The sequence below is a fragment of the Moschus berezovskii genome, chromosome 19 (assembly GCF_049115385.1).
Source record: "Moschus berezovskii isolate FMDL1 chromosome 19, NW_MosBer_1.0, whole genome shotgun sequence".
NCBI lineage: Eukaryota > Metazoa > Chordata > Mammalia > Artiodactyla > Moschidae > Moschus > Moschus berezovskii.
In genome coordinates this window covers 9,436,734-9,442,733 of record NC_142478.1, presented here as the reverse complement: position 1 = coordinate 9,442,733, position 6,000 = coordinate 9,436,734, and positions in this window count along the sequence as shown.

Sequence of the window (6,000 nt, the reverse complement as noted above, 5' to 3'; positions counted from 1 at the left end):
CTTTAATCTCCTTCACCTATTCTGCTCCACCCTTCCTGGGAAACCACAGAAAACTAGTTTGTAAGTCTCTGGTTTGTTTCTTATATTCCACTTAAAAGTAAAACCATATGTTTATCTTCTGATTTATTTCACTTAGCATAATACCCTCTAGATTCATTCATGTTGCCACAAATAGGATTTTTTAATGTCTAATATTCCACTATATATATATAATGTCTAATATTCTACTATATGTATATATACACACACACACACAAACACATCTTCTTTATCAGTTCTCTATTGTAAAAATGCTGCAATGAACACTGGTGCATATATCTTTTCAAATTCGTAAATACCTGGAAATGAATTGCTGGATTATACAGCAGTTCTGTTTTCAACTTTTTCAGGAAACTTCATACTGTTTTCATAGTGGCTGAACCTACTGACAATCCTACCAGCAATGCATGAGGGTTTCCTTTACTCCACATCCCCAAAACCTATTTGTCTTTTTGATGAAAGCCATTCTGACAGATGTGAGGTGTGGTTTTGATATGCATTTCCCTAACAATTTGATATGCATTTCCCTAACAGCGTTTCATGAGAAATGCTGGGCTGGATGAAGCACAAGACAGAATCAAGATTGCTGGGAGAAATATCAATAACCTCAGATACGCAGATGACACCACTCTCATGGCAGACAGTGAAGAACTAAAGAGCCTCTTGATGAAAGTGAAAGAGGAGAGTGAAAAAGTTGGCCTAAAGCTCAACATTCAGAAAACTAAGATCATGGCATCCTGTCCCATCACTTCATGGCAAATAGATGGAGAAACAATGGAAACAGTGAGAGACTTTATTTTCTTGGGCTCCTAAATCACTGCAGATGGTGACTGCAGCCATGAAATTAAAGGATGAATACTCCTTGGAAGGAAAGTTATGACCAACCTAGACAGCATATTAAAAAGCAGAGACATTGCTTTGTGCCAGCAAAGGTCCCATCTAGTCAAGGCTATGGTTTTTCCAGTAGTCATGTATGGATATGAGAGTTGGACTATAAAGAAAGCTGAGTGCAGAAGAATTGATGCTTTTGAACTGTGGTGTTGGAGAAGACTCTTGAGAGTCCCTTGGACTGCAAGGAGATCCACCCAGTCCATCCTAAAGGAGATCGGTCCTGAATATTCATTGGAAGGACAGTTGTTGAAGCTGAAACTCCAATACTTTGGCCACCTGATGGGAAGAACTGACTCATTTGAAAAGACCCTGATGCTGGGAAAGATTAAGGGCAGGAAGAGAAGGGGATGACAGAGGATGAGGTGGTTGGATGGCATCACTGACTCGATGGACATGAGTTTGGGTTAACTCTGGGAATTGGTGATGGACAGGGAGGCCTAGCCTGCTGTGGCCCATGCATTTGCAAAGAGTCGGACACGACTGAGCGACTGAACTGAACAATTAGTGATGCTGAGCATCTTTGCATGTGTCTGTTGGCCATCTGTATGTCTTTGGGAAAAGATCCTCTGCCCATTTAAAAGTTGGCTTATTTGTTTGATGTGTTCTATGAGTTCTGTATATATTTTGAATGCTGTCGTTGATCAGTAGCTAAGTCGTGTCCAACTCTTTGCAACCCCATGGTCACATGCCAGGCTTCCCTGTCCTCCACTGTCTCCTGGAGTTTGCTCAAGTTCATGTCCATTGAGTCGGTGATGCCATCCAACCATCTCATCCTCTGCCACCCTCTTCTCTTTTTGCTTTCAATCTTTCCCAGCATCAGGGGCTTTTCCAATAAGCTGGCTCTTCACATCAGGTGGCCAAAGTGTTGGAGCTTCAGGTTTAGCATCTCCCCTTCCATTGAATATTCAGGGTTGACATCCTTTAGGATTGATTGGTTTTATCTCCTTGGAAGTCCATAGGACTTTCAGGAGTCTTCTCCAGCACTAGAATTTGAAAGCATCAGTTCATCAGTGTTCAGCCTTTTTTATGGCCAACTCTCACATCCGTACACAACTACTGATAAAAACATAGCTTGACTATACAGACGTTTGTTGGCAAAGGGGTGTCTTTGCTTCTTAATACACTGTCTAGGTTTTTCATAGTTTTCCTTCCAAGAAGCAAGTGTCTTCAAGTTTCATGGCTGCAGTCACCATCCACAGTGATTTCAGAGGCCAAGAAAAAATCTGTCACTGTTTCTACTTTTTGTCCTTCTATTTGCTATTAAGTGATGTGATCAGATACCATGATCTTAGTTTTCTTAATGTTAAGTTTCAAACCAGCTTTTTCACTCTCCTCTTTCACCCTCATCAAGAGGTTCTTTAGTTCCCCTTCTCTTTCTGCCATTAGAGTGGCATCATCTGCATATCTGAAGTTGATATTCCTCCTGGCAATCTTGATTCCAGCTTGTGATTCATCCAGCCTGGCATTTTGCATGATGTAAAGCAGGGTGACAATATACAACCTTGTTGTACTTCTTTCCCAATTTTGCACTAGTCTGTTGTTCCATGTAACTGTTGCTTCTTGACATGCATACAGGTTTCTCAGGAGACAGGGATAGTCCCATCTCTTTAAGGATTTTCCATAGCTTGTTGTGATCCACACGGTTAAAAGCGTTAGTGTAGTCAATGAAGCAGTAGTAGATTTTTTTTGGAATTCCCTTGCTCTATGAGCTAACGAATGTTGGCAATTTGTTCTCTGGTTCCTCTGCCTTTTCTAAATCCAGTTTGTACATCTGGAAGTTCTCGGTACATGTACTGTTGAAGCCTTGCTTGAAGGATTTTGAACATAACCTTACTAGCATGAAATATGAGTGCAATTGTCTGGTAGTTTGAATATTCTTTGGCAATTCCCTTCTTTGGGACTGGAATGAAAACTGACCTTTCCCAGTCCTGTGGCATCAGCAGAGTTTTCCAAATTTGCTGGCATATTGAGTGCAGCACTTTCACAGCATCATCTTTTAGGATTTGAAATAGCTCAGCTGGAATTTCATCACCTCCACTAGCTTTGTTCGTAGTGACACTTCCTAAGGCCCACCTGACTTCACACTCCATAATGTCTGGCTCTAGACGAGTGACCACTAGACTGGGATAAGCCAGGTTATCCAGTCATTAAGACCTTTTTTATATAGTTCTGTGTATTCTTGCCACCTCTTCTTATTCTCTTCTGCTTCTGTTAGATCCTTACTGTTTCTGGTAAGGACCAGATATTTTGGATTATTTCCCCATTCAGTAGGCTGCCTTTTTGTTTTGTTCATGGTTTTCTTTGCGGTGCAAAAGCTTTTTAGATTTAAATGTTGTCCCATTTATTTTGGCTTTTATTTCCCTCACTTGAGGAGATGCATCCAAAAAAATACTGCTAAGACCAACATCAAAGAGCATACTGCCCATGTTTTCTTCTATGAGAAGTTTTATGGTGTCAGGTCTCACATTTAGGTCTCTAATCCATTTTGGATTTATTTATGTATATGGAGTAAGAATGTAGTCCAGGTTGTTTTGCATTTAGCTGTCCAGTTTTCCTGACACTGTTTATTGAAGATGTTATCTTTCCCCCATTGTATTGTTGCTTACTTTGACTTAAATTAATAGTCCACTTTGTGGGTTTATTTCTGGGCTGTCTGGGCTGTTCCATTGACCTATGTGTCTGTTTTTGTGCCAGTTCCATACTGTTTTGATGACTGTAGCTTTGAAAGTAGTTTGAAATTGGGGAGTGTTAAACTTCTAGGTTTGTTCTTCTTTCTCCAGATTGTTTTGATTAGAGTATTTTGTGTTTACATACAAATTTTAGAATTTTTTTCTAGCTCTGTAGAAGATGCCTTTGGTATTTTGATAGGGATTGTGCTGAATCTGCAGATTGTCTTGGGTTGTATGGTCATTTTAACAATATGAATTCTTCCAATCTGTGAGCATGGTATATATTTCAATTTGTGTCATTATTTTCTGCCATCAGTGTCTTACAGTTTCCAGACGATAAGTCTTTTACCTCTTTGGTTAGATTTATTCCGAGGTATTTTATTCCTTTGAGGCAACTGCAAATAGGATTGTTTTCTTAATTTTTCTGATAGTTCATTATTCAAATACAGCAGATTCTGTAATATTAATTTTGTATCCTGCAACTTAACTGATTTCGTTTATTAGTCCTAACACTTTTTTTGTTGTCTTTTAATGATTTTTCATATATAAAATCATGTCATCTGCAGACAGGTTACTTTTTCCTTTCTAATTTGGGTTTCTTTTATGTCTTTTTAAAATTTATTTATTTTTATTTATTTCTGTCTGATTGCCGTGGCTAGGACTTCCAATACATTGTCAGTCAATTCCTGCTGGAACAAAGAGAGATAGAGGCTTCCCTGGTGCTCCAGTGAGTAAGAATCCACCTGCCAATGCAGGAGACACAGGTTTGATCCCTGGTCCAAGGAAGAACCCACATGTCTTGGGGCAACTAGGCCCTTGCACCACAACTGCTGAGCCCGCACTCAGAGCCCAGGAGCCACAGCCACTGAGCCCGCACTCAGAGCCCGGGAGCCACAGCCGCTGAGCCCGCACTCAGAGCCCGGGAGCCACAGCCGCTGAGCCTATGTGCCTAGAGTCTGTAGTCCACAACTAAAGAAGCCACTGCGGTGAGAAGCCCATGTACCTCAACGAGGAGTGGCCCCTACTTGCTGCAACTGGAGAAAGCCTGTGGGCAGCAACAAAGCCTCAGCACAGCTGATAAATACATACATTAACTTTTAAAAAGAGGACAGAAAACCAGGGGGTAATTTTCCTTTCTGAATAATGAATCTGAATTATTCTCCTGAAAAAAATTTCATTGAGTTATTGCCTAATTTGTAGTATTTGAAGATAATCCATGGTGTACATACAATTAAGATTCCTTAAAAATAAATCCAGAATGTGTCCCAGACTCAAATATAACCTTATTATAAGTTTATAAGCAACTGAATTATAAGTTATAAGCAATTGAGTTGCTCTGTTAGAGTCCAAAATACTAAAACAACGTTTTGTGCTCCATGTGTATAAAAATCTCAGTTTAAGATTGCTCTGCTGTTGCCAACAGCACAGCTCTACAGACATAGATCTTTTCAAGATCTGATGTTCCAGGCATTCAAATACTTCCTATTACACAGAAAAAGGAGTCCCCATTAATGGATCAGTCCATGTTTGAGTTTTTAGGTAACATCAATAGCCTACATAAAATTGAGAAGCCAAGCACAAATCTTTATTTCTTCTTCAAATAAATAAATTCAAGGTTTTATTCTCTGTAACGTATTCCAGTCATAAGTGTTATATTTGAGAAGTTATAGTTTTTCTTTTATAATAAACCAATTCTACTTGTTTAACTACTAAAAAGAAATGTATCACTTTAGCACAACAAATATAAAAAGTTCTGAATCAGGATTCAGTAGAGATAGGTTTTGTTTTAGGCTCTGCCATACCTGTATGACCTTAGGCAAATCATATAACCTCTGCATGTTGAGCTCTGACCTGCAGACTTCTGTGGTTTAACAGGATGAGACTGCAATTAGGTAAAAGGCCCCTAGATGGTGGTGGTGTTCTGAGTTAGGCTTTCTATTTCCCCTCTACCCCATAATTAGAGTGAAGTATAAAGAGTAGGTTAGAAAATTATTGCCTATTAAGTTCTGAAAAAATTCACTGCTAAGGATTCAATTAATGACATTCAAAATAGCACTGAATTATGAATCATATGGTCCAATTACATTTGATATTAATTAAAAGGAATATACCACTAATGTTTATATTAATACCAAATATCTCTTTGTAATTAGCCTATATCATCAGTATTTCTCTGGGTATATTTATCTAACCTTAAGAAGCTGAACAAAAACTAAACAATTATTGTTAAGGGTATTGATGCATAACAACCCTATAGAAAAATAAATTTTTTTCAAATGCCAGTTCTAACAAATTTTGAGAAATATACTGATTTTTTTATAATGAATATTTCAGACTATTAAAAACCTGTGATTCCCATGAGCACAAATGACATTAACCACCACCCCCCGCCACCCCCAGT